This window comes from Culex quinquefasciatus, chromosome 2 (genome assembly GCF_015732765.1).
Source record: "Culex quinquefasciatus strain JHB chromosome 2, VPISU_Cqui_1.0_pri_paternal, whole genome shotgun sequence".
Taxonomy (NCBI): Eukaryota; Metazoa; Arthropoda; class Insecta; order Diptera; family Culicidae; genus Culex; species Culex quinquefasciatus.
Window position 1 is genome coordinate 45,931,626 of NC_051862.1, and position 12,464 is coordinate 45,944,089.

The window sequence follows — 12,464 nt, forward strand, 5'->3', positions numbered from 1 at the left end:
GATACGGACTACACTGGAAAAAAAATAATACACGGTAAAAAAATTGCTAATTTTTTATTTAACTTTTTGTCACTAAACTTGATTTGCAAAGAAACACTATTTTTATTTTTTTATTTTCTGATATGGACTTCAAATGCCAACTTTTCAGAAATTTCCAGGTTGTGCAAAAAATCTTTGACTGAGTTATGGATTTTTTATATAATACAATATTTTTCAAAAAATCGAAACTCTGGTCTCAAAAATTTTTCATCGTTTTAAAGTTATATCCATTTCAGGTGACTTTTTTGAAAATAGTCACATTTTTTTAATTTTTTAAAATTAGTGCACTTTTGTAAAAAATATTTTGGTTAGCTCACCCAAATAACCCACCATTTTCTAAAGGCCAAAATATCTCAGCAACTAATGGTCCGATTCACAATGTTAAAATATGAAACATTCGAAATTTTGCGACCTTTTCTAAAACAATATTTTATTTTTTTTAAACCAAGACTAACATTTCAAAAGGGCCAAATATTCAATGTTACGCCCTTTTAAAATGTTAGACTTGATTTAAAAAATTTTTTCTAAAAGATCGGAAATTTTACGAATGTTTCATATTTTAACATTGTAAATGGGACCATTAGTTGCTGAGATATCAACATTAGAAAACTGTGGGTTGTTTAGGTGAGACTTGGAAATCATCAATTTTCATGTTTTTAAACCTTTGCAAGGCAATATCTCAGCAACTGAGGGTCGTATCAACAAAGTTCAAAAATGCAAAATATAGAGAATTTTCTCAGCTTTTCAAAAATATTTTTTTCAAAAGTAGGCAAACATGTGCACTTATTTAAAAAAATGAAAAACTGCGACTATTTTGAAAAATGTTATTTAAAAATGGCCTTTACTTGTAAACGGTACACTTTATCAAAAGTTCACTAAAGTAATTTTTGATTGCAAATTTGATTTTACATCGAAAAATTAAGTTGAACATTTTTTGCGACCAATATTTCAAATTTTTGAAAAAAAAACAATATTGATTCAAAAATGTATAACTCAGTCAAAGATTTTTTGCACAACCTGGAAATTTCTGAAATGTTGGCCTTCAACATATCAGAAAATAAAAAAAAATTAAAATAGTGTTTCTTTGCAAATCAAGTTTTAGTGACAAAAAGTTAAATAAAAAATCCTACAACTTTGCCCAAGACACCAAATCGATCAGAAAATTCCTTCAAAAGATACAGATTTTTGAATTTTCATACATCATTTTTGTATGGACAGCTGTCAAATTTGTATGAAAAATTATATGGATAAGCTTATGATGCAAAATGGCTTCTTTGGGCATACCGAAGGCACCAAAAACGTTTCAGCCGGATTAAAAAATACAAAAATTAAAATTGAAGAAAAAATACCGATTTCGTAGAGTTCTATCAACAAACCGGAGAACTCTAATTGAACAAACCGCTGTTTATTTTGGTAAAATGTGCTTTTTTTGAGAAAATCATCGAAAGTTGCAATTTTTTTCCATCAGGAAAAAAATCAGCCATTTTGCTGATAAAAAATGAACTTCTTACACATTTGTTTGATTCTTTAAATAAATATTTGGTTTCTCAATTTACCTCTTTTTGCCTCACCAGTTTACTAAGAAAATCATCAGAATCAATCTTTCAATTATTTTCTTAAATTTCTTGGTTTTATTGGATGGTAATATTACTTTGAAAGTGCTTCGAAATATTTCCAAATTTCAGTTATAAATTGACTAGATTTATTTTTCAAAAAATTGTGGGAACTCAGAATTTTTTATAAATTATGGTCATTTAAGAAATTTTGGAAGTATTTTCATTTGAAGGAATGGAAAATTTTACAAAGATTTCATTTTTCAACAAATCAACAATCGGACAAACATTTTGCCTCAGTTGGAAAACGTCTAGCAATTTGATTTTTTTTCTATTTTTAATTTGTTCATTGCTTTTCTCAGTAAGTATTGGTCTGATTGTCAAAGTCTGAAATGTTAATTATAAAGAATTGGTTCAGCTACATGAACTTTTTGAAAAAAAAATGAATTTTGTTTTACCTAGAATTTACAAACAAAGTGCTGTAACTGAAAATGGTGCATTTTATGGTTTTATAGATATTATAAATATAAAGATTTAATTCCGGATTCCACAGTTTTGCTCCGATGCATAAAAAATTAAAAAAAGCATGCAAAGTATTAAAATCCTTTAATTTTAAATCATTACACCCAAAATTCAGAGTCGAGATAATCGTTCTCTCAAAATTTATTCAGTGCCAAAATCGATAAAATAATGGTACCAACTCACACCATCATAACAAATGAGTTCATTCGTTAGTTGAATCAATAAATCTCCAACAAGTGTCATACATCGACTTCTGACTTCTCCTTGGTCACCAAGCTGTGGTGGCCGAGGCAGCTAAGTCATTGGATTGGTTTGTCAAAGGTCTCTGGTTCGATTCCCGTTGTCGACACTTTTGGTTTTTTGTTTGACGGATGAACTTTTTTTGCAAATGAACCTCGAGAGAATAGTTCTATCGCCCATCTCGAGCTGTGTTCTCTGCGTCCGTGAATGGTACCACTATTCTCTCGACTCGAGACCATCATTCTCTCGGACTAGCGCGGCAAGTTTTGGGTGTAAAACATACAAAAAATCGCACACTTTCCCACTATCCATCCGTCCCAACATCGGCCAAACGCCGCCGTCGGTTCTTGAACTTTAATCCCCTCTACGTGTCTTCCGTTCGACGTCGATGCGTTTACTTCAGGAAAACCTCGTCCAAAAAGTTCCGTTACTCTCGCAGCGCTCCGCTTGTAGTAATCCACTTTAAGCACACACACACACACTTCCTTCGCGTATGTGTTCTGCTCTCCACGTCGATGGCCAGGACTCGGCTCGTAAAACCCGAGCGACCCTTCGAAAGAGGGATGCGATGAGAGCAAACAATGGGTGTACGAGGATCGAGATGGGGTTTTGAAAAGGGCGTAGGAATGTTTGATGGCATTCTGAGTTTTTTTTTTTTTTTTTTTTGATGGTGCGATAAATTTTGTAAAATGAAATTTATTTTTTAAATTTATCCCTTTGCCTCTCTCGCACCCCGTGATGCACTTTCCGGGTGAAAGTACTCCACGGAAGCCTCCTTCAGCGAAAGTTGATGGAGAGGGGCTTTTCCGGCAATAATTTTGATTTTAATAATGAAACTCAAGCGTAATTTTCAATCATCCGAACGGAGGCACGAAGATGTTCGCTTGGCGGGGCTCGTTGTTTGATGAAACTTTAATCCGCCGGCGAAATTGAGGATTTTGCAGTTCGTTGTCTGGAGGTTTTTGTTGGCAGAGGAGAACATTTCAGACTAGAATCTCTCCACTGAACGAAGAACGCGAATGGGTATCCGAGCGTACGAGCAAGCGAAATTGAGAATGTGTAATTTAATATTTAAATTCAATTACGCGACGGTGCGCTGCAGTTTCGTGTGTTGAGGCAGAGGAATTTCACAATTACGCGATGAGACTGAGTTGAGTGAGAGAGTTAGTGAAGAGAGGGATATAAACGTGAATTACACGGTGTATTAGAAGAAAACAGCTGAGCAGTTCTCTAAATTTTAGTCATTCGATTTTTTTTTTTTGTATTTTTAATCCGACTGAAACTCTTTTGGTGCCTTCGGTATGCCCAAAGAAGCAATTTTTCATCGTTAGTTTGTCCATATAAATTTCCTTCCAAATTTGGCAGCTGTCCATACAAAAATGATGTATGAAAATTCAAAAATCTGTATCTTTTGAAGGAATTTTTTGATCGATTTGGTGTCTTCGGCAAAGTTCTAGGTTTAGATAAGAACTCCAAAAAATGATACAAAATTTTTTTTTTGCGACCAATAATTCGATTTTTTTTAAAATTCAGTATTGATTAAAAAATTAAATCTCGGTGAAATATTTATTGCACAACCTGGAAAGTTGGCATTTGATGTCCACCTGAAACATATAAAAAAATAAAATATTGTTTTTTTGCAAATCAAGTTTTAGTGACAAAAGTTGAATAAAAATCACCAAAATTTGAATTTTCATGCATCATTTTTGTATGGACAGCTGCAAAATCAGTAAGGAAAATTATTTGGATTAACTAATGATGCAAAATGGCTTCTTTGGGCACACCGAAAGCACCACAAAAGTTTCAACTGGATTAAAAAAAAAAAAACAAAAATTAAAAATCAAAAAAAAAAATGAACGATTTCGTAGAGAATTGCTCAGCATCGCGGAGCAGGGTTTTGGAAAGTTTGGAGAAAAATCAATGTAAATGTAATTGTTGTTCTTTAATTAATACCGTGACAAAAAATCGGGAGGATGGCAACCCTATTCCGACCAAAGCAAACTGACAACAGTCGACATTAGCACGGTTGTCAAATGAGAGCCCACAACAAAAGCACTAGCTGTCAAATGGTAGCCCATAACAAACCATTGTTTGGGTTTCTGATTTTCAATTTTCCCGCAATTCAAACGATAAATACCTGAAAAAACACGTGAATTGTGTTGCTGATGGCAAATTCTATCATATCCTGGGAGATTCCATCCCAATATTGGCTGAAAATTCATATCGAAAAAAGTGATTTTTCTGTTTACCTTTTTTTGCTTTTCTTTTGGTCGATCAAACAGTTTGGTTTTCAGTTTTCAGTTTGGTTTTACACATTTGCATGGGACTTTTGAGTTTAACCAGGATAACACACTTCGTTACCAAAATAATATGAATAATACTGATTCTGAGTGTTTATTTTCTGAACTTCCAAGATGGCGGCTTCTTCGCTACCCCCTGCAAAAATACACAATTTAAGACTTGGGAAAAACGTAAAGGGTTCATTCTCCGTCAACTCACACGGCAGTTGCCCCGAACCCCTCTTCGATTTCCGTGAAACTTTGATCTGAGAGGTCATTCAGACTCTTATTATGACTTCGAGAATCATTTTTCGATATCTCGTGACGGAGGAGCGGTACGACCCCTTTCATTCTTCTGTTTTTTTTTTTTGCAATTTGAACGCTTCTCTACATGCGAAGATATAAAGAAAGGTATAATAAATTCTATTGTGATTAAAATTTAAAAAAAAATCCTTCAATATAACATTTGATTCCCAACATCAACTGTACCGTCAGCAACGCTACAAAAATAAATTGTGCTCCTAGTCCTGAACCATAAACCTAACCTTCATCATCATCCTCATCACCGGTACCGTCATGCTCCTGAAACTCAAGAGGAAAACACAACACATCCGTCCCATGGCCCAGAAGAGTGTGCGCGCGTGTTTTGAAGGAATTCCGGCCTCCCCAAAAGGTGTGAAAAGGAACGCGACGACCATACACGGCTGGCTGGCTGGCACACGTGGCCCACACAAGTCAGGGTCCTGTGACCGTGAAGACCGTACGTACCATGCCGTACTAAGAGTGGGCGCCTATTTTGTGATGCGAGAGAGCATGCCTTGCAGGGCAAGTAAACCGCAACCGGTGAAATATGATGATGATGTGCTCTTTTTAATGGTTTTCACTTTTCTTGATTACTTTGGCCGTTGGTCTTTTAAAGGTGAATTGTTGCGTTCGCTTTTCATTACTTTAAGCCATGACTCTACTCTATGCATTTTAAAAATTAGTATGGGTTTGCTAAGAAGAAAAACACCTTCTGGAGTTGGATTTGAGCAAACAAATTAAGTCGTAACTTTTTTACGCAGTCACCTAAGCCCCTTGTAATCAAATTTGCTTCAATTGCTCTCAGAATTCGCATCACTCAGAAAAAAAACCTACTCTGAAATTCCCCTACTCCAAAGGAAGGACGCAACTTTCAAATTTGCATCTCCAAAGTCACTCGACAATCAAGCCAAATGCACTTATCAACTCCCCCCACCTGGCTCCCCTTTTGGAACGAGGTAGTTCCCCGAAACAAAACTGCACTAAAAACACTTTACAAACTACTTGTTTTACTGTAACTTGGGGACCGTCAACCGCAGCACATCCCCCCGCAGCGTACGAGCTCGATTTGTGTACAATAAAAGTTAACAACTTCAATCAAAAATCCATTTACCGAACGTCACAGTTTGGTCCCGTATCTGCACGCCAGAACGATCGCCATTGGTTTTATTTTTGCTCTCCTAAAATCGAGAAAAAAAGCTCTTTTTCCCCAAACCACGTTCCACGTGGTGCACCTTTGTTCAGTGGAAACACTGTGGGGACTCTCGAAATTTTGCGTCACACAAAAACGGGCCAAAATCGATCGATCGAGCCTCGTTAGGCTGAGTTTGCTGAGTTTTTGCTGAGTTGTTTTGTTTCAGGTTGTTCACAGCAAAAAAAATTCCCATCCAAATCAATACGATGTTACAAACTGGACAGAGAGTTACGATGGGCCTTGTTGCGCTTGGTCCACCCACCCGTTGAAGGACTCCCCACAGGACATGGGACTGCAAACATAGCGCGAGAGAGAAAGCTTGTGACAGTTTGCGAGCTTTATTTTTTTTTTTTTTGCTGACTTACAAATATGCATAAATAACGGATTGGTACACGGAAAATCCCCGGCTTGTAACTGTTTGCAGAGTGGAAAAACACAAAAATAGCACACCCAAAAAAAACAGCTCAGCTTGTAAAATATTCAAAACTTTATAATTAAAACTGGTCCAAACATGTGGGCAAAAATATATCCCAACCAAAACCGCAACACAGCACAGAGAGCAAAACTTTTTCCGTGACCTGCCCGAAGCTTTCCACCAGCGCTGGTCAGTTTTTCCCCCAAAGTGGACTCTCGCTCTGTATTGTTTGCGCTTTCATCGTGGACAATCCTGGGTGCCCCAGCCCCCTCTTCAAATGCTTGGCAACACTGCGAACGGCCATGAATGTTAGTTTATAGTCGGTATGTAGAACATTGTGTTGACTGACCAACTTGGGAGCCGTGAGAGAGGGAGGTTGGGGAAGAAAAAAAAATGGTCCAACTAAACAAAACAAACGACTAGGAAAAACTGCGCCTTAATGGTAGACATTTTTGTAGTTACAGTGCAGAGAAGTATGCTTTTTTTTTGTCTCTCCGGTGAAATGACCAAACGTTGAATTGTGCAGTTTTTCTCTTGCGCGCTGTAATGGAGCCTTTATTTGGCGGTTTGCATTTCCTTTGAAGGATGCGAGCTTTTTTGACTAGAGATTTGCGACATGAAAGGTAGTTTTTTTTCTATTATGGGCTAACCATAAACCACGTGGAAAATTGGGGGATTTTAGAGATAGTCAACACTCCATAAAAAAAGATTTCTTTGTATGGACAATTGTTCACGATTGGGAGGGGGAGGGTTTGAGACTTCCAAAACAGTGTCCACGTGGTTTATGGATGGTCCCTTGGTAAAAATAGTAGTATCTTTTAAATATGCCGTAATCGTTACACCTCTCGTAATTTCTTAATAACAAAAACAATTTAAATAACATCGAAAATCTTTAATCGTAGAATTGTTCTTAGATAGTTTACTAACATTTTGCTAAAATATGGTGTAATTTGATGGACTCTACCTTAAACGGCAATTGCAATTTTTCGAGAGGTCATTTTTGGTCAAAAACGTACCTCAACTTTAGACAGCTGCCAAAATGACAGGATTTATTCTAGGAACGAGATTTTTTCAGCAAAGTCATCTTAAAGTGTCCCTTGCACAACCCTTTTAACAGAATAAAGTTTCATTGAGAAGTACCTGAGAAATGGTAAAATCCGTAAAAAAAATACTTTGACCCAATCTCACCCCCCAGACCCAATGTCACCGCCACTGACGGTAAATATTTATTTCTCTATACTAAACTAGAGCCATTAAAAGTTTCAACATTTTGAAGATTTTGTCCCTCCACTCTTTTCACTTTCGTTGTTATGGTGAGTTAAAGTTCAAAAATCATAAATTAATTTATTTAAAATAATTTTAAAATTTGATGGCAATAACATCATTAAATGCGTGACATAAACATACATTACAAAAAAAGCTTCGACAAAAAATAAAATTTGAATTTCTCCCCAAAATAACTTTTTGCAAAACTAGACATCGAACTTGGACAATCTAAAACATACTCAATAATTTTCAATATCAGCACAATTCTAGAATGATTGAAAATTTATGTTTTTTTTTTTAATTTGGCTGAAACTTTTTGAAGGGCTTTCCTATGACCAAAGAAGACACTTTGCATTTTTGGATTGTTTATTTGAGTTTCAATTCATTATTCAATATTACGCACTTTGGAAATGTTAGTCTTGATGAAAAAAATCAAACTATTGTTTTCGAAATGATCAAAAAATTTCCCGAATGTTTAATATTTCAGCATTGAAAATCGGACCATTAGTTGTAAAGCTGCGGGGACTTTTCCCCTAAAACACAACAATTTTTTTTTTCAAAAATTAAACAATCGGGTTTAGGGAAATTGAACTTTAGTGAAAAAAAAAATTAAAAATGACCATTTTTTCCGTGTATCCGTGTAATAAATGAACTTTATCACATATTGCTTTTTCGTTCGTGTCATAACCTGCTCTTAACAAATGTTCAAACTATTTCAAAAAAAATCCTTATGTTTTTTCGCTCATTCCATCTATGCTCTCTTATTTCCTTTTTCAAAACAAATAATGACGGTTCTGATACTGTCAAATTGTAACTGATTGTTTTTACTGCAAGCCATAAAGTATGTATGTATGTATGTATGTATGATCCCCATACCCGCAGGCAACTTGGTCCTGGAACACATGTGAGCGCTAGGTGAACAATTCGATCATCTTTTACTCCGTAATCTGTACACCCACGTGCATAAGTTTTTTTGCACGAATTTTAGTGCTACAAATACCGGCGCATATATCAAAATGGTTTCCCTTTTCCCTCCCCAAGCGCCGAAAATTTGTAGCGGGTGTAGGGACACTTCGCATAGACGCCTTTGCTCCCATCACGTCACTGAGGGTATGGAGCGACGAGAAATTAATAAGCATGTCCCCTCAGTCGAACCTTCATTAGAGAAGCAGGCAATCCACAACTCACAGCGAACGACCAAGGGAACACCCTACCGCGTATATAGTAAAGTGGCGTAGTTGTCTTCATTGAAATGTATGAATGTTAGAATAGATGAAAGAATTATTTGAAAATAATAATGGAAAGCTCTCACCAAAAACCACGAAATCTTCAAGAACAACTCCAATCATCTCGCCACGTTCCACTCGAATCTTCACTTTTCTTGAGTTCCTGTCTTGAATCGGCTTGATCAGCAGAACTTTCGACAGTAATGGTACCACACGATATACAGCAAGCAACACACGACTTTGGAGTGGCAGGACGCCACGACGACCCACACCTTCTTCAGTAATTCTTGATTGACGCTGGTGTCGGCAAGGATCAGCCATCAAATACATCCCCGACGCCGTCCTGGATATTATGTGGCAGAAACTGGACTCACAGGAACGCTTGAATTGATGGCCGCTTCGCGATTGTTGTCTTGGTTTTCTTGTTCCCTTGTCGTGGAATCGAATTTTTCATGTTCCATGAAAATAGCTTCCAATTCACTTCCACTGTAATGTCTTGCACCCGAATAGTAACGAGATCTTTGCATTTCAACTTATTTAACACACATTTTGAAGAAAGTTTTAAAATTCACTGATTGTTTTTACTGCAAGCCATAAAGCTGCCTTTTCTGATTCGCTTTTCTCATCGAGATCTAATTGAAGAATATCCTCTAAATCAACTACATTCATTTTATATCGATTTTGGACAATACGACTACTCCATTCCCACACTTCTTTTGCTCTTGGGCACTCTTTTATTCTGTGTGAATTAGAATCAATTCCACCACATTTTTCGCAAACAGCTGATGTCAAATTTCCAATATTGTAACTTAATAATTTTTCTTTGTTAGGTAATAAATCATTTACGAAACCAAACATTTTTGCCCGATCTTTCATTTCGAGGAAGCTTTCACTACAATTTTTCCAAATTAAAGTCCACTTTAAACTCAATTTCTTTTCAATAGCTGGTGATTCACTATTAAGTGAAACAAAATAATTATACATCAATTTTACAGTATTTAAATTATGATTGGCAACAACTGCCTTCCCTTCATTCAACCATTCCCTTGCATTACGTGTAAGTTTCTGCGGTGAATCTAAATCTATCAAATAACTTTCATCCAGTTGTGTTCCATGTGCATTTAAATTATAAAAAATGTTTTTCAGAAATAATGCCTTAGATTTTGCTTCTGGATCAACAAGCCTAAGACCTCCCTTGAAAAAATCTAAATAAAGTTGTTTTCTATCTAATTTAAAAATGTATCCTTTCCAAATAAACTTGCCGCACGCCGATTTTATTTGAGCTAGATGTGAATTTGCAGGTGGAAACAATTGTGCAACGTACCATAATTTCGATAAAATATAGGTGTTCAAAACAATACATCTTTCGATGATGTTAATTTTCCTTACATTATGAAAACCTTCAATCTCAAAGCTCATCGCAAGGTCTGATAAAACAACAATCCGACGATAGTTCGCATGGAAGATTTTGACAATATTTCTGACAAAATATCTGAGATCCGCCTTCCAAAAAGTGTTTAAATAACACATAAGTGCTAATAACTTTTGATACGGTTGTCAGATCCTCGGTATTTTGGGCTCATTTAAAAGAAAGTTCAACAATTTAACTAACGACAGGTCGCAAAATGGACCCGGACATCATTTTCATTGAAATATCAGAGAGAAAAAATAACACATAAGTGCAATTTATCATTTGATAGGAATGTCAGATCCACAATGTTTTGGGCTCATTGGAAAGGTCTTTTCAATACCTTTCTAAAAATGTATAGCATGGCTCACAAAAACAACCCCCTTTTTACTTTTATTAAGTTCATAATATTAACTAGGGTCTTATATGGGAACCCAAGACGGATCAAATGAGACCAAAACAGTCTAAATCAGTTGAGCCAGTTCGGGGATAATCGTGTGCATATTTTTCGGTGCATGAACTTACAGATATACACACGCACAGACATTTGTTCAGAATTTGATTCTGAGTCGATAGGTATACGTGAAGGTGGGTATACGAGGTTGAATAAAGATGTTCATGTTTCGAGTGATTTTGTAGCCTTTTCTCATTGAGGTGAGGAAGGCATCAAGACCGATTATATTTTTATGTTTCATTTTGAAATTTTTTGAATATTTTTGATCAAAACATTGGAAATATCTCAATATATTAATATGTTAATCTCAAATGAAAAAGTGTTATTTATTTATTCATATTGGACAAACATGAAAATTTATTTTAAATAATTTGTTTATTCCTGACTTAAATCAACCATTTAGTGGCCAAAAAAAAAGAATGAAATAAACTAATCATCGTGTTCTTTTACATTCGAATATGCTTTTTTAACCTTTTTACAATTTATATAATTTTGAAAATTATCACCCTTAAAAAATTAATATCTTTGTGATTTTTTTTAATTCTTTCTTGTTAAAAAATTGTCTTTCTTCTTGAATAACTTCAAAATTTAATATGATTTTTTTTAAATAAGTGCTAGCCTAATCAACTGAATTTAATATATTTTCCTGTTCTGATAACTAAACTTAAAATGATTCGGCTCTTTAAATAATATTTTAATTTGATTTGAAATAAATCATAAATAAAAGGTTTACATTTTTTATCGTAGAGGTACACGGAGAAAAAAGAGTTCCCAAAATCGTGAACAAGCGTTCATGAAAATGGGAACCTCGAACAAAGTGTTCAAATCCCATGGTACGATTTTGAAAATCGTACCATGGGATTTGAACACTTTGTTTGAGGTTCCCATTTTCATGAACGCTTGTTCACGATTTTGGGAACTCTTTTTTCTCCGTGTAGTAGTTTGTGCAACAAGTTGCAAATAGAGGATTTTTCAGCACGATTTGTACATTTAATACGTCTAGTGATAAAAAAAAAGGTTTTGCAACGAGTTCCATACAATATTTTTTGAAATTCCGAGAAACACAATTTGAACAGAATTTTAGGACAAATATCCATGCATTGTCAATGAATCGTTTAAATAAAAAAAAATAAAAAATTGATAAGGACAACGTTTCCTAACAAGTGCTGAAGTTATTTTTTTGCAATTCCGTCGTGAAACTACTTACTTTTCCTGTCATTCTTGAACGACGAAATAGCCTACTTTTCTGTACCAAAAATAACAGAATCGAATAGCAACACTTTTCAAAATAAATGTTGAAAAGTATCACTTCTCAACTTTTTTTTTTATTTTAACGATTTATTGACAAAATACATGAAAATTTGACATAAAATTTCACTCAGAGTGTGTTTTTTGGAATTGCAAAAAATGTTGTATGGAACTCGTTGCAAAACTTGATTTTTTCAGCACTCTTCGTATTTATCCAACTCGGTGAACCTCGTTGGATAAATGTACGACTCGTGCTGAAAAAATCCTCTTTTTGCAACTTGTTGCATAAACTACTATTTCAGCATTTATCTCAGTGCTG

At 35.2% G+C, this 12,464-nt stretch overlaps 1 protein-coding gene across 3 annotated transcripts in view; it reads right to left on the bottom strand.

Moving 5' to 3' along the window:
• Window positions 1-12,464, bottom strand: part of LOC6038744 (MOXD1 homolog 2) — a 335,053-nt gene that overhangs the window by 237,872 nt on the left and 84,717 nt on the right. The gene's annotated exons all lie outside the window — the stretch shown is intronic.